The sequence below is a fragment of the Triturus cristatus genome, chromosome 3_1 (assembly GCF_964204655.1).
Source record: "Triturus cristatus chromosome 3_1, aTriCri1.1, whole genome shotgun sequence".
NCBI classification, from domain to species: Eukaryota; Metazoa; Chordata; class Amphibia; order Caudata; family Salamandridae; genus Triturus; species Triturus cristatus.
The window spans coordinates 1,065,196,109-1,065,222,488 of NC_140583.1; the positions used below are offsets into that span (position 1 = coordinate 1,065,196,109).

Here is a 26,380-nt window from a genome sequence, read left to right on the forward strand (position 1 = left end):
CGTCTCACTACGAGTCTGCATACAGGAGGGAAGAAGCGCTGGACATGTGGGGGTACCTTATTACCTATAGGAGGAAAATTATTTTACATTACATACATTAGTACCTATAGAATCCTAACTTTAACATCAAGGCACTCCACCACTTGGTCGATGGACCAATTAGTTGGACTGGTTGATGGTGATTTAGAACCAGCTAAAACACATTCAAAGTTTTGGAACTTTTCAATTAATCAATACTTTATCAAAGGAATCACAGACTCATTTTATTAATCAAGGCTTATTTATCTAATTAATTCACTCTTATTGGCATAGTCAAAATTTTAATCAAATTAGAATTTTCAATGAATATCTTTGGTACAAATTTACATACAATTATATTTACCTAAACTTTGATATCGGTGACCATTTCCCGAAAACCTGTCAGCCCTGCATAAATCAAATCCCTTCTGGTGAAATCGTCCAATCAAATGCAGGCTAAGACCCAAGTAAGTCTGGGAAAGTTCTTTCGCTCAGCACGACTCAGTCCCGAAAGGTAGTCCAGGGACCAGGAAATCGCGCTTATCAAATCGACCCTCCTCTTTTTATAGTAAATTCTAGGATAATGTGCAACATTTTCTAGGATTAGAAGGGTCCTGATTGGCTAAGCTCCTAAAATTTGAAATAGGGAACTCTGTTCCCAGGTTTTCTTGGTTCTCAGGGAATCGAACATATCATCTTTTAGTTTGTACAGTTCTCATGCGAACAGGTCCGAAGTAACAACATGTAGACTTCTGCATACAGGTTCACCATTATCTTTTCTGTCATCCACACTAGCTGAGTTCTGGCAATCCTCCACGTTCCTATCCTTGACAGGGAACACGCAGTGTCAGCTTGGAGGCCGCCTGGAGATCTTCCGAGCCATCCAAGTCTGCACAGTAGACATCGCGCTCAAATGACGGTGGCCACTTCCGAAAGCCAACTTAAGCAAAGATAAACATAAAAACAATTAATATATGGAAATGAAGATTCTAATGTTTAAACCCACACTAATCCCAATATATATTAGTATTTTCGTAGCTCATAGCAACATTTAAAGCAATAATACTCACCTTTCCGCCATACCAAGAGCACAAACCATCCCAAAAGCAACATAAATCATGCAGCTCTCTATTTTAACACATTCTACAGTTAATTTGCGTACCACAGTGATTAATTGGAATTATTAGCCATGCAATTTGCAACTTAGTCCCACGTGTAATTCATGTTTATTAAGATGTAAAGTTGATTAGTACCATCACTCCAAACAATTAATACAGGTTAGTATTTAGACTGATTACGTAATTAATTTTTCATGCAAAATAGAGAAGGTATACAAAATTTTGTTTTACCTGCTCCACCATCTTCATCTACTTTTTAAGTGTGACAAAAAAATGTATGTCTTTCTAGTACAGTATTAATCTTGGTAACAAACCTCTTTTCCAACATTTGCATACTCATATCATATACATTACTTGGCTGGTCATCACCCATCCCCAGTGAAATTTCTGGAAGATTTTCATATAAACGACGTCCCTCAACACCTAAATGGTGGAGTAGAATAGCTTGTTTACGTACAGGACCATATTTATCTGCCCCAGTTGCTAGAATGTAGGTTTAGAACTAACTTCTTCCATTCTTTCCAAGGAATAGAAGGCTCACCTGGGGTAGGGAGAAAAGCGGGACGAGCCGCTAGACCTTGATCAGCCATATCAGAAAGTGATATGAGGAGCTAACAATTCGTGTACTAAGACAATGTTTAACAGTTTAAATTAAAGTTCACCTGTAAAATAAATCATGTTAATGAAAATAACAAACTAAATTAATAAATTACTGTCAAATTTCTGAAAGTCAGTTGATCTTACCGTTGAAAACGATGAAACGATATTCCAGCGCTTGAAAATAGCTTTATTCCATGAAATTACGAATTTGCGATGTGAAGAAATGTCAAAAGACAACCGGGTCTCTAGAACAAAACTTTCCCAATTTTCTAAAATGGCCGCCGTGCGTGCTTTTTGTATGTTTCTAGAGGAAGTTGGGTACAATCATCAGAAATCCATCCCAACTTCCCAAAATGGCCGCCACGTTTCCAGGATGCGTGTGTGAGCGTGCTAATTGGAATAAGGGCGTGCTTGGGAGACATCAGTCGTTTGAAGAATGCAGTACTTAGCGTGTGAGGACTGCCTCTCGTGTTGCCCTACCAACGGTAATTAAACTTCTTTTCGGCACTTTTCGAAATCCACAACTTTATCGCCGAAATTACAACAGTCATTTAGCTGCAAATAGTAGCGCAATGTTGACAATGTTGTGCTTAGCAATATGAATATGTAGTTCACGCAGCAGAACAAAAGTAGCACGCTAAGCATCTAACATGGAAATTGCAGGCAATATAGAGAGAATGCACTAGTAGTATAGCGCCAGATCAGTGGGAAGGAAATCATAGACAGACCCTTCAGCTTTTCGCGATTCGCAAAATAATCGCGAAATCGGCAGAGGAGCGCAATTACCACGATTTTGACCTTTTTGGCCGCGAAAACGGTCTCCGGCAGGCATAAAAAAAAATGATTGCATCTTATTGGCTGTACGCGCACACGTCACTACGTGACGCCGTACAGCAGTAAATACCTGCCTGCATTTTACTCGGGCCGGAATTAGGGATTACAGAAATGAAAAGTACAGTCTTGTCAGTGGGCCCTGCCCATTGACAAAATTGTACACCTTAAGAGGCTGCATTCTCATCTGCGCATGACTCTCTCTTTTAACCCCCCCCCCCCCTTTATTAGGCGCCTTCCCACTTCTCTTGCTTTCCCTTCGCTCTAGCCCCCTCCTTTCCAGTTCCTATTTGCCCGTGGCAGGAGGGGTGAGGGGAGGGGATAGAGGAATGGAGGGTGTAAACAATTCTGTAGGGCTGGCAAGGTCCATCGTTTCGACTTTGTTTTACATGGAGGTTTGTGTAGGGAATAAATGTACTTCAATGTTGATTCCACACACAAAATAGATTCTGCTGTTTGTCAAACTTTTATCATCTTCATAAAAATTAAAAACCCTTGAAGCCAAAACGTTTCTTCTTTTGGATATATAACCCAGCAACTTCTCCAAGCTGGTAAAGAACACAAACATAACTCAATAAAACTGCTGCAGATTAATGTAAAAATATTTGCTTCACCCTGATAGAAAGCAACTCTTGCCAATTCAAGAAAGACAAACGTGACTTCAGGGGGCCAAGGGGATGCTTTAAAATTAGTACAGAGAGACCAACAAATGATGACATTATGAGTAAAGTCCGTTTGTTGAAAATTATACACATGATAGCATAAATTATACCAATTACGTATCAACACAGTCCATGTAGACATATGTTGGAGTCTAACTCCAAGAGTAACTGTTTCCATAATGTCAATATGTCAAAGCTGTTAAGATATAGGGTAACTAATCCCACCTATGTGAGCAAATGGCGTAAAAATTAAAGAAAAAACACGAAAAGGACTAAAATATATTATTTCTTGAATTGAGGATGGAAGTGAAAATTAAGATCACACTTTAGTGATATTCAATGTGAAACCCAAAAGGACTGCTAAAATGTTGTAGCAATCCCCAAAGTGTGAACGTTAACTCCTAAAAAATTCAAAGAAAAATAACACGGTGTTTTAAATATGTTTTTTTTCCTGCAAGTACAAGTTAAGAATGTCAGGTAAATATGTGGTACAAGACTGAAGTAAAGAATTTTAATATCATGCTAAAGTTGTCAGCCACAAGTCATTCCTAAGCGAGGTGCAAATAGGTTAGCAGTTGCCTGGGTGAACAAATAGAAAGCAAGTGCTCACTTAGAATTCATAGGCAAAAGGAGGTTACACATTAAACGGTGGTCATTTGAGAGCTATGAACAAATGGTATTTTAGTACTACCTAGCTTCCTTCTGGTCAGGTGCCCACTGCAATAGCAGTGAAACGTCAGTTGCTTCCTGTGCAAGCGCCAAGGTGGAGGAGTCCCTCGTTCGCGCGTGATGTCATCAGGTAGCGCCCAGAATGGTAGCATATAAGGTATCATGAATCATGAGACCCGCGATTGGCCTCTTTTTCTTTCTGCTGCGCACCAGGATGCAACATACCACATCAAACGCCCCCCCCACTCACTCCTGGAAGAAGGTGGAATTTCTGGACGGGTTTAGGAGGCAGCGGTGCCCCGGCAGAGGTGCATACATAGAAAAAGGGCCCCCTCTCATGAGGTGCAGATTGGACACTTTAAACATGCCTATTTCACAGTGGAATGCTCCGCTAAATCAGTTTACATTGATTTATGGCTGAAAAGGAATGATTCTGAGTAAAATAAAGTGCCGCAATAATGCCGCTAAATTTCCATTTTTGTGCCGCTAAATTTCCATTTTTGTGCCGCTAAATTTGCAAATCTATGCCGCAATATCCTGGGGGGTCATAGAAGCGCTAGTAACGTAGAAATCTTGGATTCTCATGAGACATAAAGTACATACCAGCTACTAAGTATCTTGATTCATCCATTGAAACGCTGGGTTCATGTAAATTTTAAAGTACATACCAGAAACTAGGTATGTTAAAATTCTTCCAGGGGTGGAGGTACTTGATGTCCGCCCCCTGCGCAGACTGGTTCCCTCGTCGCCAATGTAAAGATCTCTCCAAACGCAGAAGTGATGTTGATAGTCTTTATTTGTAGTACATAGGTATAAGTACCTCCAGCTTCCTCTCCCAGCTCCCAGCTCCACAGCTTGAACTCCTCTACTTCAAAGCATAACATTCCATCCTAGCAACAAGCCTACATTCCATCATAAACAAGTCTCCACACTATGGTCGGACAATGTACTACCCAAGTATTCAGTGTGCAGAACTGTACTATTAAAGGCCTTAGTGCAGAGGAATGTGTCAAGTCTGGTATGTACCTGGTGGACCGGTGAAAAAAAGGAATATTCCCTGCTCCTGGCATGTTGCGCTTGCCAGGTGTCCTCTAGGCCCCAATGAGATACCCAGCTACGAAATCCTGCTTCCATGCGATGCGGTTGCGTTTCCGGCAGCGGGGATGTGAGCGGTTGTTCACGGTATCTGCGACACAGTTATAGTCTCCCCCCAGGATTTTATAATCATTTAAGTGACTAGCCATTTTAGCAGAGAAGGACTCAAGAAAACTAACCTGATCCTGGTTAGATGCATAAATATTACCCAAGGTCACTTCCGGTCCAGCCAACCTCCCCGTGATCATTGCATACCTTCCCTCTGCGTCAAGGGACACATGTTCAGGAGCGAAGGAGACCCCAGGTTTAATCCAAATCAGCACCCCCCTAGCAAAGGCCGAGGAGGTGGTTTCAAATACTTGCCTCCTCCACCGTCTTCAGCTTCCCTGCCCCCTCCTTGTTCAAGTGAGTTTCCTGGAGATAGGTTATATGTACGTCCCTATGCCTCAGGTACGAGTAAATGTTGTAGCGCTTAGTGATGAACCCCATTCCTTGAATGTTCCATGTTAGGAACCGTATTGTTTAGTGTGTGTATGCCATCGTGGTGAAACGACCCCAAGTGGCCTCGTAAGGGCGCCCTCGCTCTCACATTCCTGCACCACCACTCCCTTCTGCAAACTATAAAACGTACTAATTTAATAAACAGACCCCCATATTGGTCAACTCCCCATCCCCAGGGCAGTCCAACAACGGTCAGCCGCCCAAATATGTGTAACATTATGCACTTAATTGGGGCTCCAACCGAGCAGGGTGTGGCAAGGTAAAGACACAGTTCAGCTGATAAACCATCTAGAGCGCGCCGGCCCTATGTTATGTAGGCCAGCCCAAGACCTGAGTCAACTGGTAGCAGTTCCTCAGCACTTCTGGGTTCCATAATCGCTTCCAAACTCCCTCTGTTTCAGATGAGCTCGTCAGCTGTTTGCGGGGTTACCACCGTCAATTTAATACTGTAACTATGGGAAGAGCCTGAATTGTGCTCCTAATTTTTCTTAGATTAACGAACCTCCGCCTCCAGGGAAGGTCTCCAGTCTGACATAAGTGCCACCACGGCCTGTAGTGCCTCCAATCTCTCCCTCTCTGTTTGCGACGAAGTCACTTCATTGCGAGTCCCCTCCGGGATCACCTTTTGGAGTGTTTCCCAAGGTCCAGCTTTTTCTTTGTTTCTGACTTAGAGCATCTTGGTTGCGGAGCTCCCACTTTATAGGTTTCAATCCACTCCCAAGCCTCCTTCGGATTGTCGCAGTAGTGTGTGTTCCCATCCTGTATAATACGCAACCGGGCAGGGAACATCAGAGAGTACTGTAGGCCCTCTTCTCTCAGTGCCCTCTTAAGCTCCAGAAACGAGGCCCGCTTTCTCTGTACCTCCAACATATATAGTCGGGAAAAATTGATATTTTGCTATTGTCCATAGTATATGGGCCATCAGCACGTGCCTTTTGCAAGAGAAGGTCTCTATCCTGAAAGTGAAGGAGTCAGGCCACCACTGGCTGCGGCAGTCTACCTGGGGCTAGCGGTCTGGCCGGCCCCCGGTGAGCTCTCTCAAACGTGTAGAAAGTTGATAGGCCCTCCGGCTGCACTACAGTTCTAAGTCATTGTTCTAAGAAGGACACCATGTTGTTGCCCCCTGCCCCTTCCGGTAGGCCCAGGACTCTAATGTTGTTCCTCCTGTTGCGTCCTTCTGCGTCCTCAGCTCTCTGCTCTAGTACGCTCACTCTGTCCGCAAGGGCCCCCATCTGCACCTCCAAGGACTTTTGTGCTGGTACCAGGACTGCAACATAAGACTCCATCTCCTTCACCCTCTCCGACAATTTCTTGTGCTCCTCCCGTAACAGAACCAATCCCACCGCTACAGTGCTTATATCCTGATGAAGGGTAGCTTTTGTGTCTGCAATGGCCTCCAGTATCTTGCTCAACTGCTGCTGCACCGGGTCATCGGGGGTTGTCTGCGACTGTTCCTGTGTGCTATCATCTTGATTATGGGCGGCCCCCATCCGCCACCCTCTGGGTTTGCCCATTATGTCAAGGGAATCGCGAAGCTGGTGAAACATGCAGGGGGAAGACTCACTTTATGTTGCCACTCCTCGGTGCCGCATGTCGTCACAGGTTCCAGACTCGGTCAGACGGCATCCAACTCAATGCATGGTCTCCTGGGTACAGACGGGCGGCCCATGTGTCAGGCCCAGAGTCGCCGCTCCAAGCTCAGGTACCCGGGCCTACTGCCCTATCTGCGGTTCTGCAGGACAGTTGCGGTTCCCACCGTTTCACTGCCTAGGTCCAGTCCAGATCCGGGCCTCATCCGATGCGCCCCAAAAGAGCAGATGTGTCGGTCTCAGTCTCTCTCACTCCCCAGAGCGTAGGGTGTCACACAACCTGGCCTCCGTTGCTCTTCCACGTGCCAAATCTAGGCCCCTGCCAACTGTTCACCATAGGCCCCGGGGGGACCACCGGGTAGCACTCGCACCTGGCAAATTCGCCAATCAGCGGCCACCCCTGGCACCAGACTCACAGTGCAAGGCCACGACTCCCTCAGCGGCTCTCCCTCGGCCTCCAGTAGACTCAGGCAGGGTCCCCGTACCCCTCCTCTAGTCTTGTCACTGACTGCTCTCTCTTATGGGCAACAGGGACTTTATGGGTCGCCTACGTTGCACGGGCTGACAGCAAGGCCGGCACTCTGTCCTCCAAGCCCCGACCTGGGCCCCGATCGCGCACCCCTCCCTGCTCCTTACTGCCGTGGGTATTGCTGCAGTGTGCACGCCTCCCTCACAGTAGCACCGTTGGCATAGCTGTGTTCAGTCAGGCCCCTCGGTTCACCGCAGCTGTCCGACCAGCTCGTCCACTGATGAGCCCTCGATCGAGAGTCGGGCCTCGGCAGTCTCTGTGTCCTGCTTCTCACTTTGGTTGCCACTCGCCCCTAAGCTGCCATCTTGTGGGTTCCCGGCCTCAGCAGCCGCCCAGAACCCAGTCTTGCCACTGCTGCCCGGGAGATGGCGGGACCGCCAAGACCAGCCCCCCCATCTTCCTGGCACCTCCGGTCCCATTTTGAAATGCCCCCAGGTCTCGGTCTCCAGTGATTCGAGCCGATTTATAGCGGGCCGGCGTGGAGCTCCGAGCACACACGTCTGACATTTTCGGCTCCCTGGCCACGCCCCCACCTCAGCTTTTTCATAGAAAGTTTTGGGTGATCCATCAAGTGAGGTTGCAAAAAGGAGGAGGGGTGGTGTCCCAAAACACAATTTTCACATGCAATTTCCATAAGGAGTTTTGAACGGCTCTACAGACAAAATGGCTGAATGGAATTACACCAAATCAGCATGCTTCCTCTGTAAGGTTCTAACTTTTCCCTAAATTTGGTGTAACTCTGTTCAGTAGCTTCTGAGAAATGAAGGTTAAAAATGTATAGATATTAAGATTGTTGATAAGATTGGCCATTTTATGGGGAAATAGTCAATCCAGATAAGTTGGTCACAACCTGAAAAATATGTTGTGGCAGCCATTACGGTACTTGGGAACATGATACGTATGTCCTGAACATGAATTTAAAAAAAAGTAAGAATGCAAGGTGAACACACCCTAACCACAAGGGGCATGTGCTTGGTGGCTGGGTGACCCCCCCACCCCCACCTTGTTTGACTGGCCACAATATTGGCAACATTTTGTGGCAGCCATTACAGGACTCAGATGTATGGTCCCCATTGAAATTCATTGTAGGGATCTGCAGATTTTGAGGGTCAAAAACAGGAGCACATGTAAGGTGTGATAACAGATTATAATCACATTATAAATCATTTTTTGGTGCTACCATACAAATATTAGGAATTGTGGTGTATTCTAAGGTAATTTTACAGTGTAAAATGCTGATCCTCTACTGTTATTTAATGAACCTTGTTTGATAAAAAACTGTTTTCTCGCATAATTGTCTCATAGAGGTTATGGAAGGTACTACAACATCTAAATGAGAATGCATTATCTGCAATCCCACATGGATGAGGAAGATAGTGTGAATATCAGGTCTGACATACTGAGTAACACATAAACTTTCAGCAGCAGTAACAGCCTGTTGGTGCATTTTTATTTATGCAGATGCGTCAAGAATTTTCAATTCTATTAAGGACAGGGAGTTGAGGATTATGCTTCTCAATCTTTACTGCATATTTTAACAGCAGCCAGTGAAAAGAGATTTGATGCAAAACAAAATTTACCATGAACACTCCTTGTCATAGATAACATGTGCCAAGCCACCATATTGTTTCCTTTCTTTACTCCACTATAACTGTAACCATCTATAAGAATTTCACCATCAAACAGCCCATAGATATTGTTCTATGAAAGTACTTCCCTCTAATAATGAGGATCCATGTCTGGCTAACCAGGCTTATGAGAACTGGATCCGGCATTCTCTCGATACCATCCTTCCCCTTAAGAACTTAACGGTAAAACGCCCCCATAAAACAGCACCTTGGTACTCGGAGGCCCTCAGGGAAAAAAAGCGACAATGCCGAAAAATTGAAAGGAAATGGCGCCTAGACTATTCCATGGAGGAAAAAACTTTATATCGAGAAGAAATAAAAGCCTACAAAAAGGAAGTAAAAGCTGCTCAAGCGGTCTATTTTGCTGACAAGATCCGAGCTGCAAAATCTAAACCCAGGGAAATTTTCCAAATTCTGCAAAAACTTACAAAGCCTCCCCCTCTTAGCAGATATGAGGAAAAATCTGCCTCCCAATGCAATGACCTGGCGGAATTCTTTTCAGCCAAAGTTAATAAAATATACGCCTCTTTTCCCTGCACTACCACTCCTCTGATAGTTCAGGATAAAACCAGGAGGACAGCCGATGTTCTAAGCTCTTCACCTACGCTTGATCACTTTCCTTGCATGGATCTCGAGGTTGTAGAGTCCATGGCTCGGAAAGTAAAATCTGGCTCGCCAACTGACCCGGCACCCCCAGAAGCAATGTTGTTAGCGTCTCAGGTTGTTTTACCTATCATCAAAAATCTCCTGAATGCTTCCATCACTTCTGGCACCGTCCCTCCTGCCTGGAAACGGGCGATGGTCCGAGCACTGATAAAGAAGCCAAACCTGGACCCACTGGACTTTGGCAATTATCGTCCTATCTCCCTGCTACCCTGGGTGAGTAAAATCGTGGAGAAGTATGTCAATCTCCAGTTGGTTAGCTTTCTTGAAGATAACCAGCTGCTAGACACCACTCAGACAGGTTTTAGACCTAAGCACGGAACAGAGTCCGCTCTCCTCATGGTCATCGAGGAGTCCAGGAAAATTCTTGACCAGGGAGGATCAGTGGCAGTGATCCTCCTTGATCTCAGCGCAGCGTTCGACACGGTCAGTCATAACACCCTACTGAACCGTCTTTCGAATGTCGGCATTGTGGATAAGGCCTGGCTCTGGTTAAAATCTTTTCTGAGTAACAGGTCATTCCGAGTGTTTGATGGACAGACAGTGTCTTCCAGCATGCCCCTGAAGTGTGGAGTCCCCCAGGGCTCCTCTCTAAGCCCCGCGCTTTTTAATATCTATATGAGGCCACTGGCTGAGGTAGTTCGTCCGTATGGAGTCAAGATCATATCCTATGCGGACGACACCCAGTTGGTGGTCTCATTAGCGCAGGAGGCTCAGCAACCACTTCTAGGCGGACTAATAAAATGCTTGGAGGAGGTAAAGGCCTGGATGACTCTGTCATCATTAAAGCTTAATGGTGACAAAACGGAGCTTATGCTCCTGGGCCCGGCTGATCCCACCTTTTTTAACTCACTATGGCCCACCTGTCTAGGCCCCCCCCCGGCCCCGAAGGATAACATCAAAAGCCTAGGGGTATGGCTGGACAAAAGGTTGTCATTCAACATCCAGGCCACAAAGCTCTCAGCCACCTGTTTTGGATTGCTTAGGACACTGAAGAAAGTCCTTCCTTTGCTCCCAATGGAGGCAAGGCAAACGGCTGTGCAGGGCCTAATACAGTCACGTATAGACTCTAATAACGCCCTCTACTTAGGTGCTCCTGAGTACACCCTAAAGAGGCTACAGCTGGTACAAAACTGTGCTGCTCGTACCCTGCTACAGATCTCACGCAGACTGCCAGTTAGAGCGGCACTGACTAGCCTGCATTGGCTCCCAGTGCGTAAGAGAGTCACCTTTAAGGCAATGTGTATTGCTCACCAGGCCTTCTGGGACTCGGGACCCCTAATCACTCGTAGTCTAGTAAACCAGTATCGTCCAGGAAGAGATCTACGATCTAGCCAGGCTTTTATGGCAACAGTCCCTAGAATTAAAAGGACAAGGTCGGGTGGAAGGACGTTTGCCTTCAACGCCACCAAGATCTGGAACTCCCTCCCCTCTCATTTGAGATCCAACCCTGACCTCGTCTCTTTCCGCAAACAACTAAAAACGCACCTGTTCAATTCTTCTCAATAAACCCAGTTCTCCTTCCTTACCGGTCCTCAACCTCACTTACCCTACCATCTGGTTCCTTTAGCGCTTGGACGCCTCAGGGCAGCAATTCGCGCTGTTATAAATTTACTTTCATTCATTCATTCATTCATTCATGGTAAAAAAAAAACAGATCTCCATGTCCACAGTCAGTTACCTTGAAACCTCCATCTTGTGACAGCAGAAAGGCTATTTGTTAGAAATGGGATTTCTGGTTGGCTAAGGCTTGCGCCAAAGTCAGGCAGAAACCACCACTCTAGTCAGGGCAAGGAAGTTACACGCCAAAGATAACCCCTGCTCACCCCCTTGGTAGCTTGGCATGAGCAGTCAGGCTTATCTCTGAGGCGATGTGTAAAGCGTTTGCGCGCGCACCCAGCAACAACACCCAAGGCCCACCACAAAGGAAACTCCACACAAGGTATTCTATAAAAATAGCCTTTGTATTATACACAACACATTAGATAAAAACACACACTCTACAATGTGCCAACAGGCACGGGCAGAATTTACAAGGGATTATATATACAGGGGACAGGGCCACCTGGACCGCTGTCCGGAATTAGCACTCTTAGAACATAGGAATAATATTTTTAGAACATAGCACATACAATCACTGTAGCACTAAAAATAGAACATATAGCACACAACCAGTACCTACTGGCGCAATAATGACCTCAGCGTCATCACACTAGCATCAGGTAAGTACCACCTACGCAACCCTAACCACCTTTAGAAAAATATTGCGCAGGGAATCAGGACCTCACTAGCACCACCTGTGTTAGGGAGAAAACAACCACCTAAGTATCACAATACCTGTAGGGGTCTAAGCACATAAACACATGATGCATAACATTCAGAGGTGTAAAGCAAAGCACATGACGCATAAACACATTCAGAGGTGCAGGAAAGGAACAATGGCGCAAAAACTCACATTAGCCACTATCTGTGGCAGTCCCTAGGCCAACTGGCCTTGTCGGGGCAAGGACGCCCTGCGTCCAGAAAAGTCAGGGCGCGCCGGCGCAGGCTGCGCAAGCCAGAACACCGAGGCCACAACCTAAACGTTGCAGTTGCCCACTAAGTGCTGGGCAACTGGGGAAATGCTGGGGCCAACGTTGGAGCCTCCCAGGGCTCTGAAACGAATGAAATGCCCCCTAGAGCCTTTGTGGCTCTAAACAACCAATGCCCTGTAACGTTGGAGCCCCTCTGGGCTCTAAAGTAATAATGCCCCCACGATGGAGTCCTCTCGGGGTACTCGTGAGCCTCACAGGCTCCTAACAAACAATGGTACTCGTGAGCCTCGTGGGCTCAAAGCAACCAATGAGCCCAACGTTGGAGCGGCCCACTGCCTTCCGGGGCCGCTCTGATTATCCACAGGATGCCCCCGAGTACGTGGGAGCCTTCTAGGCTCGAGAACAACGTGCCCCGTCGTTGGAGCATGCAATGCTCTCAAGAAATAATGCCCCAGGGTCGGAGTCCCTCTGGACTCTACAGAATCTCTGAGGCCTGCCGTTGGAGTCCCGCTCGGGGGACTTGTGAGCCTCGCAGGCTCGTGCAGCAAATGGGAGAGGGCGAACCCGGTTCCCCCCTCAGCCCCCACTCACCCGGGCTTCCCCGGACTGCTCCGGTCTGGCGATGGGGACAGCTGCCAGGATCTCGCAGCGCTCCTACCTCCTCGGTGGCTGCGGGGCTCTCCTTTCTTGTCTGCCGCTTCTTTCTTGGGCAGAGTGCCTCGGGGCGCAGGGTAGGCTCCTGCCTGCTCCGGGGCTCTGATCAGCCGCGACGCTCGGTAGGAGGCGGGGTAGGCTCCCGCCCTCCTTCTTAAGTTCCGGTTGTCCCGGAGGCCCGCCCTCGGCCCGCCTGACTTCCGGCTGAAGCCCGGCTGCGGCGGTGATTTCTGGATTGCGGTGATGCGGGGTGGGCACCCGCGAAGGCTGGCAATACGGGGTGGCACCCGCGTTCGTTGTCAAGGCCAAAGGCACGCAATGAAGCGGGGTGGGCACCCGCTATGGAGGTAACAATGCCGGGTGGGCACCGGCTTCCAGAAATACAGCGCTCCTAGCGCTAGGGAGAAAACGTGAAAGCGCTCTCAGCGCTAAAGGCCAACAACAAGCTCCCAGGCGCCTTAAGGAGGATACACATAAAGCGCTCCCAGCGCTTAGGGATTCCCACAAGTTCCAGAACCAAAGTCCTTAGGAAGGTAGGCAGGGGGCAAGGCTGGGCCAGGGGCCAGCTCACTGGGTCCTCCAGGGCAGGGAGGCAATCCCACGTGGCGGTTCCTCCTGGCCTCCAGCAGCAGCAGCAGCAGCCCCCCTCCTGTTAGGATCCAAAAACAGAACAGTTTCTGTGGGGACACAGCCCCATTTTTATACAGCAAACCTCTTTGTTCTGGGTTCAGGGTGAGGGGGAAAACCAGTCGCAGCTGGTTGGGGAGCACCCTTGATGTGCTCAGCCCCTCACTCTATTCATTGGCAGGGCTAGGGTCGTCAGTCGCACCGCAGGGGGCGGGGCCAGCATTGTGTGTGGAAAACCCTGTCCTATTCAGGACCCAGGTGTACTCCTCCCACCCATCTAGCTGCTGATCTCCCCATTCACCACTGGGTGACTCATCCTGACTCTGGGGAATCCCTAGCCCGTCACATGACACGACCAGCCAATCACGCGACAGACACACTGCACACAGAAGTGCCCACTTCTAGAAGTGGCACTTCCACACTAGGTACAAGCACGCTGCACACATCATCGCGCAGCATTCACTCTCACGAGTCCGCACATACCAAACTCGGGCCTGCACACCCCACGCATCAGGAACTACTAGGGACACATACATTCCCCATGCATTCCTATGGGAGGGCAGGCCTATCTCACCACATGCACTCAGAGCACGCACGCACTTTACCCTGGGACACAGGGAAAGTGCGCAGAGACCAAACAATTACCACACCAAGTCACCAATAAAAAGCAAAAAAAGTTCAGGGGTGAACCTGCCAGAAGGGCCAAGTCCAACACAACCCCCTTCCAGCCAAAACGCAGGGCAGACCAATCACCACCGTGATGGACTTCCCTGCTTGGGGCGATAGAACACGGACGCGGGCCCGCAACTGCAGGGACACCCTCCGGTTCTACGCCACGGTGAACCCATGGAATTCTTTCTAACACCACTGTCTGGACCAACTGGGCTACCCCACTGGTACTCCCAAGCTGTCCGCGGCCAAGACCAGGCCCTAGGCCACCCAGGTGCCACCGGTCTTTGCCTAACCATATAGTGGGGGGTAGTAACCCCTGGCACATAGCGGCCATTCTCCACTCTACCCCTCATCAGGGCAGTTCTAAACTGCCACTGATCCTCCAACCTAGGGTCTGTACCCTCAAGCTGACCAAAAGTCACGGGTGAGGCTCTCCTCCCCCTACCTCTTCTTCTGGGGTTCCGCCCTCTCTTCCTCTGAGAGGCGACCCCGTAACGCAATTCACCTACCAGCTCAGGACCCCTCCCTGAGAACTGGTCTCCCAACCTAGGGTTTAACCCCTCAGGTTGCACTGGGGTCAGAGGTGGGCTCTCCCACCCTCTGCACCCCCTTCCAGAGTCCTGCTCCCTACCAACTGGGGCGGTACCTCTGGAAGAAGAACCGGTTAGGACACTGGTTACAGTCGTCCTACCCTTCAGGTCAGGCTGATCCTGCACCTGGCCTCCCAACCTCGGGTCTAGAACCTTTGGTGGAATACTTGCCTGGCCCTCCAGGACTTCGGGGGACTTACACACCATCCCCCCAAGAGGAACATATGCCTCATATGTTGCATGACAGTCTGCCTGGCGCAGATCTCCCGTCCCCTGTCCACCTGACAGTGCGCGAAGATCCCCCAGGACAGACGTGTGGTCACCATGGTCACCTCGAGGAGACTCAGCCCTCCCGGCTGGTCCCTGACCCACTGGCTCCTCCACCGGGGAACACCGCCCCATGCCACTCCTCTCGCTGGACTTCTGTACCCTCCCTACTGGAGCGGTACTGCCAGACATCAGAACCACTGGAGCTTTATTTACAGACGCTCCAGGTCCTCCATACACTAGGTGATCCTCCTCAAATGGACTAACAGGACAGCCTAGGTCCCAGACTTGGTGTTCCCTCATGAAACCATCCAAGTCATGAGGCAGGGTTTCGTGCGTCTGGGGACCCTCGGTCACCCACTTACTCCCGCTCCACTGAGCCAGGCCGTAAGCCCCTACACCCTCCTCGCTATCCGTGGACTTAGCTGGGCTACACTGAGCCTCCTCCACCACGCTGGGCTGGAGGATCTCTGAACCACTACTGTTGGAATCACTCTCCCATTCCTCATCAGAACTTGGGACCCCTTCCCATCGGTCTGCTCTTTTTGCAAGGTCCCAAGCATCCAAATCGTAATATCCCAACAGGTGTTGGCGCAACCCGGGGTAAAAACTACTGAGTAGCTGCTCTTTGCTAACCAGAGCATACAGTCCTTCAAAATCCCGTTTCGTGTTTACTCTTACCCAATCATCCAGTGCATCCTCGCATTCACCCACAAACGTGTCCCAAGACTGGTGAGACAGCTTCCTACTGCCCCTGAATTTCAACCTATACTCCTCTTCTTGGGAAACAAGTACCAGACTGGGTAAACTGGGAATGGGACTTCCTGCACTGGACTTTATCTCGCTGTCACCACTGGACTCAACCCTCCCTGGGGAGCCCAGACAACTACAACTGCGCTCAGGGGACAACTTACCCTCCAGAGCTAATTTCTCTGTGGCAAAGGCCCGCTCAGCCTCCGCCATCTGTTTCTGAGCTAAGACCCTCTCGGTCTCCAGCTTGGCATGCTCTATCCTGAGCTTCTCCATGGCCAGCTGATGCTCCCTTTCTTCCCTCCTATCTACCCACTCCTCTGGGGACAGGGAAAGGGATGGGGTGCTGCTCCTGACACTGGACCCAGCAAGGGACTCCCTATCTGTGGGGCCTCCACTATCTACTGGCGTCCCTGTCAGGTTACTTTCTTCCTCCTCTTCTAAATCTTCAGGGCTCCCTACAGACCCACCACCCTCCTGGTGTGAGGCCCGGGCCCTTATCCTACTGCGCTCAAGACCCCATTGACCCTTTTGCCATAGGATCAGGCTGCTTCTAAGTTCGGACTGAGAGTCTGACTCATCTACCCCTATGTCTCTCTCTTCACAGAACCTTACCAACTCCAACATACTGTACCCAAAAAGATCACAGAAATCAAAAGCTGGCTCCATTTTGGCGGACGTTCTTGAGAAAAGATCACACAGGGAACCTAGGGGTCTGCGTTTAACAGGAGCACACAATTCACAAAAAGATTCAGCAAGCTCTCTATCCCAGAGAACTCACACTCACTTGCCTAGTGCCACACACCACTCATCCACACCCAACCCTCCCCTCGGACTGGTAAGGCAGTTTCTACCACCCCTGATTCCTCAACCTGACCACCACGTGACACAGGTACCAACTCTGGGCGCAGGGCGGGGGACAAATGTACTGGACACTATTACGCTGCCACCACTGGATCCCACCCTCTGGTGAATCCAGAAACACAATGCACTAAGGGGGATGATCTACCCTCCCGAGCTAGGGACACCTAACTCACAGTGCACAAAACCACATTTCCAAAGAAATGACAATTAAAAACAAACTTAGAACAATAATCCCTATACCATGTGATTTATCTAAATGCAGAGTTTTGTAGTGCGGCCAGTTGCCGCTGCGGTACAGCGCAAACGCAAGTCCAAATCCCACCGCTGATCACCAATGTTAGAAATGGGATTTCTGGTTGGCTAAGGCTTGCGTCAAAGTCAGGCAGAAACCACCACTCTAGTCAGGGCAAGGAAGTTACACGCCAAAGATAACCCCTGCTCACCCCCTTGGTAGCTTGGCACGAGCAGTCAGGCTTATCTCTGAGGCGATGTGTAAAGCGTTTGCGCGCGCACCCAGCAACAACACCCAAGGCCCACCACAAAGGAAACTCCACACAAGGTATTCTATAAAAATAGCCTTTGTATTATACACAACACATTAGATAAAAACACACACTCTACAATGTGCCAACAGGCACGGGCAGAATTTACAAGGGATTATATATACAGGGGACAGGGCCACCTGGACCGCTGTCCGGAATTAGCACTCTTAGAGCATAGGAATAATATTTTTAGAACATAGCACATACAATCACTGTAGCACTAAAAATAGAACATATAGCACACAACCAGTACCTACTGGCGCAATAATGACCTCAGCGTCATCACACTAGCATCAGGTAAGTACCACCTACGCAACCCTAACCACCTTTAGAAAAATATTGCGCAGGGAATCAGGACCTCACTAGCACCACCTGTGTTAGGGAGAAAACAACCACCTAAGTATCACAATACCTGTAGGGGTCTAAGCACATAAACACATGATGCATAACATTCAGAGGTGTAAAGCAAAGCACATGACGCATAAACACATTCAGAGGTGCAGGAAAGGAACAATGGCGCAAAAACTCACATTAGCCACTATCTGTGGCAGTCCCTAGGCCAACTGGCCTTGTCGGGGCAAGGACGCCCTGCGTCCAGAAAAGTCAGGGCGCGCCGGCGCAGGCTGCGCAAGCCAGAACACCGAGGCCACAACCTAAACGTTGCAGTTGCCGACTAAGTGCTGGGCAACTGGGGAAATGCTGGGGCCAACGTTGGAGCCTCCCAGGGCTCTGAAACGAATGAAATGCCCCCTAGAGCCTTTGTGGCTCTAAACAACCAATGCCCTGTAACGTTGGAGCCCCTCTGGGCTCTAAAGTAATAATGCCCCCACGATGGAGTCCTCTCGGGGTACTCGTGAGCCTCACAGGCTCCTAACAAACAATGGTACTCGTGAGCCTCGTGGGCTCAAAGCAACCAATGAGCCCAACGTTGGAGCGGCCCACTGCCTTCCGGGGCCGCTCTGATTATCCACAGGATGCCCCCGAGTACGTGGGAGCCTTCTAGGCTCGAGAACAACGTGCCCCGTCGTTGGAGCATGCAATGCTCTCAAGAAATAATGCCCCAGGGTCGGAGTCCCTCTGGACTCTACAGAATCTCTGAGGCCTGCCGTTGGAGTCCCGCTCGGGGGACTTGTGAGCCTCGCAGGCTCGTGCAGCAAATGGGAGAGGGCGAACCCGGTTCCCCCCTCAGCCCCCACTCACCCGGGCTTCCCCGGCTGCTCCGGTCTGGCGATGGGGACAGCTGCCAGGATCTCGCAGCGCTCCTACCTCCTCGGTGGCTGCGGGGCTCTCCTTTCTTGTCTGCCGCTTCTTTCTTGGGCAGAGTGCCTCGGGGCGCAGGGTAGGCTCCTGCCTGCTCCGGGGCTCTGATCAGCCGCGACGCTCGGTAGGAGGCGGGGTAGGCTCCCGCCCTCCTTCTTAAGTTCCGGTTGTCCCGGAGGCCCGCCCTCAGCCCGCCTGACTTCCGGCTGAAGCCCGGCTGCGGCGGTGATTTCTGGATTGCGGTGATGCGGGGTGGGCACCCGCGAAGGCTGGCAATACGGGGTGGCACCCGCGTTCGTTGTCAAGGCCAAAGGCACGCAATGAAGCGGGGTGGGCACCCGCTATGGAGGTAACAATGCCGGGTGGGCACCGGCTTCCAGAAATACAGCGCTCCTAGCGCTAGGGAGAAAACGTGAAAGCGCTCTCAGCGCTAAAGGCCAACAACAAGCTCCCAGGCGCCTTAAGGAGGATACACATAAAGCGCTCCCAGCGCTTAGGGATTCCCACAAGTTCCAGAACCAAAGTCCTTAGGAAGGTAGGCAGGGGGCAAGGCTGGGCCAGGGGCCAGCTCACTGGGTCCTCCAGGGCAGGGAGGCAATCCCACGTGGCGGTTCCTCCTGGCCTCCAGCAGCAGCAGCAGCAGCCCCCCCTCCTGTTAGGATCCAAAAACAGAACAGTTTCTGTGGGGACACAGCCCCATTTTTATACAGCAAACCCCTTTGTTCTGGGTTCAGGGTGAGGGGGAAAACCAGTCGCAGCTGGTTGGGGAGCACCCTTGATGTGCTCAGCCCCTCACTCTATTCATTGGCAGGGCTAGGGTCGTCAGTCGCACCGCAGGGGGCGGGGCCAGCATTGTGTGTGGAAAACCCTGTCCTATTCAGGACCCAGGTGTACTCCTCCCACCCATCTAGCTGCTGATCTCCCCATTCACCACTGGGTGACTCATCCTGACTCTGGGGAATCCCTAGCCCGTCACATGACACGACCAGCCAATCACGCGACAGACACACTGCACACAGAAGTGCCCACTTCTAGAAGTGGCACTTCCACACTAGGTACATGCACGCCGCACACATCATCGCGCAGCATTCACTCCCACGAGTCCGCACATACCAAACTCGGGCCTGCACACCCCACGCATCAGGAACTACTAGGGACACATACATTCCCCATGCATTCCTATGGGAGGGCAGGCCTATCTCACCACATGCACTCAGAGCACGCACGCACTTTACCCTGGGACACAGGGAAAGTGCGCAGAGACCAAACAATTACCACACCAAGTCACCAATAAAAAGCAAAAAAAGTTCAGGGGTGAACCTGCCAGAAGGGCCAAGTCCAACACTATTTAAATGGATAACATCACTTAAAGATTGTCACAGTCCTCTGTACATCTGGCAGAACACTGAAGACTGCTTGTTGTCAGCGACTAAGCAGAGGAAGAAAGACCGTGCCGTAATACCATAACCAATACGTTTCTTGTCTCAATAGCTTACAAAGGGGGAAAACAGCTCATAATTCAGTCTAAATCGACATATCTGAACAACTATACATGTAATGCATGACATTAGAAGAAGCAACAATATAAAATTGTATCATGGGTGGGATGATTCTCAGTGCAGTGTCCTTAAAAGAATTGAAAACATTCTTGACACATCTGCTAGGAAATGTTTTATTCCATGTCCGGACCGGAGGCTCAGATTATACTTGTTTAAAGCTGTCCAGGAATGTGCCCAAGATGGCGGGGGCGTGGCCAAGATGGTGGGGGGCGTGGCCAAGATGGTGGGGGGCATGGTCAAGATGGTGGAGAGCTAAGACGTGCTTTGCCCTCACTCCTCCGCCCGCCGATTTATAGCACTAGCCCTGGCTCCGAACTGCACAAAAGGGGGCTGATCTGAAGATCCTAGCACTCCGGCACACTTGGCAACTCACCGGGTGCAGCTCCCGTGGCTGTGCTTCATGCCTCCCGTTCTGTGTCGGGGCCGGGCGGCGAGGTGGTAGCGTGCAGCGGACGGCGGTGGTGCCGCGGCCTTGGGGGCTGAAGTCTTAGGCCCGCATCACGAAGTGCCGTTGCCTTGGCGGGGTCACCAGCTGGATCCGGGGGGTCCCACTTGCCACTATGGACCGGCGGGCAACGACGGCGGTGATCGGCGACGGAGCAGTGGGCGCCATTTTGTACAGAGCGGCGGCGCTCCTGAGTGGAGCCAGAGCGCACAGCGTTTCCCCAAGCGTGCCTGGGAGTTAGCAGAGTGTGGAGCGTGCTATCAGAGGGCATCTCGGCCCTCGGCTTGGTGGAGCGAACCCAGGGGCTGCCGCGGTGAGTCACTTTCAGCTCCCTCTCCTTGCTGCAGCTCTGACTCCCCGGAGCCTCCCCGGGAGCGCCTTGGCAGCACTGGGCCTCGCGGCGAACCTGCCTGAAGATCAATCTCTAAAAGATCTCTTTGCCTGGGCACAAGGCAGGGGGGCCGCAGACTCCGGCCGGCCGGACCCAGCAACACAGATGGCCCTCTCTACAGAAGCGCCAGTGACGCTGGCTTTTTTGGAGTCCCTGTTCGCTGCCCTACGGGACGACCTCCAGACCGTGAAACGCGATCTCACAGCAGAGATCAAGGACATCCGCAAGGATGTGGATGACATAGGGGAGAGAGTGGCATCCCTGGAGGACCGAGGCGATGCTCGGGACACCGAACTGGCCGTCATGCAACAGGAGGTACTCCGAATACACGAGCAGCAGGTGGATGTCCAATCCCACTTGGAGGACATTGAAAACCGCTCCCCCGCCACAACATTAGAATCCATGGGGTGAGCACAAATGAAGAAGCCGGTGACATCTTTAAATATGTGCGTTTAACCATATCCTGGGCAACCCACTGGACTCTGATCTTAAGCTGGACCGGGCGCACAGGGTGGGCCCCCCTAGGGCGGCAACGGCGCCTCCGGCAGACATCTTAGTCTGCGTTCAGGACTTCCACACCAAGGAAGAAATTTTACGCAGAGCTAGATCGCTTCAACCGATCACCTTCCGCAACCAATCGCCCGTCCTTTACCAAGATCTTGCTGCCATTACACTCCAGAATCGCAAAACCTTCCGGCCCATCACAGAGGTTCTGGGCCAACGCAATATCTCCTATTCCTGGGGGCATCCGTTCCGCCTCGTATTCCGGCATGACGGCAAGCTGTACCAGCTTCGATCCCTGTCTGAAGCAAGCAAGTTGCTGGGAATCACCATTCCGGAGGACGCATACAAAGGGGAGCATTCGACCATGGGTCCAACGATGGTTGACTGAAATGGAGTCAGCAGCGATGGCGACGTCGTATCCAGCGACCAGATCCACTGGTGGTCAAGAAAGAGCAACAGGCTGCTCTTGAGACTTTGCCAGAAGCCCTGGCCAAGACATCAACTACATGACTGAGCCTGGCTACCATGGTGTATCCTTCTATTGATGCTCAGAGGGTTGGGTGAAGGGGGTTGGGACTACCATCGGTCACACGACAACCCATAGACTCCTTCTCAGTTCATCCTTGGATGACGGACTAATGATTGAACTCAAGACCTTTTTTGGCACTTACAGTGCCTTGTTTTTTCTGTTCCATATCTTGCGGGTCTTTGTTCCATTCTTCTCTTTTCTTACTCTCTTCTTCTGTTCCTTTCCCCTTGGGGGTCCCCGGTCCATGGGGTGCTATCACTTCCATGTTCTTGCGCTGGCGTTGAGGGTCGGCCCTTATAGGCTTCTCCTGGGTTCTTGCATCCTGATGCTCATGAGTGGTGCTACCCCCCTTTCAAGGTACTAGATGCCACCATCTTCAGTTAAGATTCTCACTCTCAATGTGAGAGGGCTCAATAACCTCATCAAACGCAGGGCACTCCTTTTGTACCTAGAGAGTACAGGGGCAGACATTTGCCTCCTTCAAGAGACACACCTGCTCCCCAAGGACTGTCACCGACTTAGGTCCCATGCCTTCCCGACACAATTCTTTTCCTTCAAACCTTCGAAGACCGCAGGGGTGGCTATCTTGGTCTCGAGGGCCTTTCAGGGGAAGGCTGCAGAATAGGGTTGAGATAAAGGGCAGACTTCTCACCTACCAATTTACCATTGGAGGCCACTTTCTGGCTGTGGGGTCTATTTACGCCCCTAACGAGGGTCAGGAGCGATTCTTGCACGAAGCCGTCACTGAAGCTACGGCATCTCAGGAGCATCACATACTGATAGGGGGGATCTCAACTTGGTGTTCGACAATGATTTAGATAGATCGGCACAGCGCACAAGCCAGGTTGATACCCTTTCGCCTTCGGGGCTCACCAGACTACATGACTTAGGAATTACAGACTTGTGGAGACAGCACCACCCACGATCACGAGAATTCTCATATTACTCTAACGCACACAAAACATATGCCACAGATTAGACTACTTTTTGGGTTCAAAGGCTCTCCGTGATGTCATGCTCTCAGCCGACATATTGGCAGCGGCTCTGTCCGATCACGCCCCAGTGGGTGTCACATTGGCTCTTCCACAGATTCGGCATCCGACCAGACATTGGCGCTTCCGCGACACCCTATTGCACCGACCGTACACAGTTGCCCAGATACAGAGGACTATTTATTACACAATGATAGCCCCGACACAGCTCTTCCTACCTGGTGGAAGGCCCTTAAGGCAGTCATTAGGGGAGAAGTCATCGCCATCTCTTCTGCAGATAACGCGGACCGCACAGTGAAGTGGGAGGAACTGACACAAAAAGTACGAGAACTGGAGCAGATGCACCAGCGCACCGGGGCTCCCCGCATATGGAGACAGTTGACAGTGGCTCGGGCACAGTTGGCTGCCATTGACCGTGACAAGGCGGAATACACTGCGATGCGTCTGCGGCACTCCTTCTATACTAGTGGGGATAAATGTGGGCGACTGCTCATGCATTGGCTCCGAGATGTTTGACAACGCGAGGGGGTGCAGGAGATTAGGGACCGCGCAGGATTATCATACTCGGACGTCGCGACTATTGCCGAGGTCTTTCGCAACTTCTATGCCCAACTTTATGACGAACAGCCTTTGGAAAGGGCGGATATAGATGCGTACCTAGCCCAGGATAGTCTCCCCACCCTGACGCCAGATCAGGCAGTTCATATAGAGAGAGAGATCAGACCGGAGGAAGTCATAGCAGCGATTGCTCGTTTGAAGCTGGGGAAATCACCTGGCCCCGATGGCTACACTGCGGCTTTTTATAAGCAGTTTTGCTCAATGCTCACTCCCCTGCTCACCCGGCTCTTCAATTCCTTTGCTGCTCCCGGGGCAATCCCCTCCTCCATGTTAGAGGCAGCGATAGCCGTCATCCCTAAGCTAGGGAAGGACAAGACAGATTGTGGGTCATTCCGACCATCTCGCTTTTGAACATTGATCTGAAGCTCTACACTGGAATTTTGGCCGGCGACTTGCCCCCTATATGCCGGGTCTTGTGGACCCCGACCAAGCTGGATTCATTCTGCAGAGGCAAACGAATGATAACACTAAACGTGTCACACACCTCATAGAGAAGGCCTCCTGCATCCCTGAGGACTGTAGAGAAGATGTAGAGAAGGCCTTTGATCGGGTCCACTGGCCCTATCTCGAACAGGCAATGGTCCGCATTGGCCTCGGGGAAAAGATGCGGACGAACATTTTTAACTGCTACCGGTCTCCCACAGCCAACGTACGGATCAACGGGCATACATCCACCCCAATCCCTATCAGTAGAGGCACGAGGCAGGGGTGCCCTCTGTCACCCTTACTCTTTTCCCTCTACATGGAACCCTTGGCGCAGAGAGTCAGGGACCACCCCCAGATCACTGGCATTCGCTTCGGAGGGGACACCCACACTATAAACTTATATGCGGACGACGTGCAAGTCACCCTAACGAACCCTGGGATAGCCTTGGGGACTTTTCTGGAGGAACTGGACACCTTCGCGAACTCTTCCGGGTTTAAGGTTAACCTGACGAAATCCACCGCGTTGAATCTCCCTCTGTCAACCCAGGAGCGAGCAGACCATCAGGCCCGACATCCCCTGCAGTGGTCAGACGACGTCAACCCTTATTTGGGTATCCAATTGGCCCCGACCTTACAGGCCATGAGGATGGCTAACTACTTCCACCTCCACACACACATCTGCACCGAGTTGCGGAGATGGAAACACTACCAGATGTCGTGGCTGGGGCATGTCGCAACTATTAAAATGACGATTCTCCTGTAGGAGAGTAGGATCTGCTTCTTATAGTTACCCCCGCTTTTTGCTGATGTGACACTGTTTTCAACTTAGTCTGGCTGGGACCCTGCTATCCAGGACCCCAGCCTAGCCGCTTTCTCCTCTAAATTGATTGTATGTACTTTAGGTACACTCCAGATTGGATTCTGGGGTACCCTTATCAGTCCCTAGTATATGGTATACTATGTACCCAGGGCACAGCTACCCCAGAGGCCTCTCAGGTGCTGCAGCATGTATTATGCCACCCCAGGGAGACCATTAAAAATGACACAACAGTTCTGCTACAGCAGCCTGTGAAGGTGGTGCATGAACCCCTTACTTAGACATAGGTTCACTATATCTATTCTGTATCACTGCACATATTAACCTATCAGTCACCCCTATGGCAGGCCTTATCAATCCTGAAGGCAGGGTGCTGGGTTTTATAGGAGAGGGTGCACTTGCATGAGCAGAGCCCCTCTGCAGCCTTCGGAACCTCTATTCCGGGGTTGTTTGTGATGCAGCCAACCATATACTCTTAAGTGCATTATAACCTTGTGGTAAATGTTAACTTTAAAACGGCTGCATGGAAACATGTTGTGTTTGGTGTCAAACACCTTGAAATCATACCTCCCCGTCAGTAACTGGCGGGGAAGGTATGATTCCACCCTCCTAGAGGGAGAAATATGACAACACCGGTACACCCGGTACCAGTTTTCTCAACCCTGGCGTCACAAGATGGACAGCCACAGACACGAGTCAGCCCTCCTGCTGCTGGACGAAACTCCGTCAGGGGAAGGCTTAACAATAGGTTTCCTGTCACAGGGAGGTGTGACCACCTCTCAGACAGGCTTTAGTGTATTGGGGCTGGGTGGGTGCACTCTGAGAGCGCTTTGATGTCTGCACTGGGGGCACATTTGGTGTCCCTGTGCATAGTCCGGCTCAACCCGGTTGCAGGAGCCATTTGCTCCTGCTCTGGCGCGAAACTGGACAAAGGGCATGGGTGTAGCCACCCCTCTGTCCTGACCCTCCTACAGGTGGGTCTCCAGAGTTTGTCCCACCCCTTCCTTGGGTATAAAGTAGGAACAGGACTTTAGATTTTACCTGGACTAAACTCTGCTACAGAAACCAAGTACTTCGACGATGTGCACAACGCTGGATGACTGAAGAATCTCCCTTGGAGTAAAGGAGTTACTGCTCTGCAAGGCAGGCACCTGAAACGCATCTGACCGGTTTGCATCTCCCGAGCTCCTGAGGACTCCGAAGATTTCTGCAACACAGAAGTTGGGTTCCCGTGGTCTCTGAGGTTGATCTGCGCTCTCAGTTATTCTGAGGCCCATATCCCTCGTGGGGACCGTGCAACCCGAACCCCTGTGCACTGTGTACATTTGCAGATGCATATGCTTTTTGGCGATCCCTGAGGCTGTGGTTTGGGCTACTTGTAGTCCTGACCCCGAGCAGTGTTTTCACCGAAGATTTCCGGCCTACACTCCACGAGT

General features: G+C 50.7%; 1 protein-coding gene across 1 annotated transcript in view; it reads left to right on the forward strand.

Moving 5' to 3' along the window:
• The first annotated feature begins 1,882 nt into the window (after positions 1-1,882).
• Positions 1,883-26,380, forward strand: part of LOC146861539 (uncharacterized) — a 72,594-nt gene continuing 48,096 nt past the window's right edge. Inside the window, exon 1 of the mRNA XM_085646249.1 lies at positions 1,883-2,221. The gene's annotated coding sequence lies outside the window, so the exon portion shown is untranslated. The remainder of the gene's footprint in view (positions 2,222-26,380) is intronic.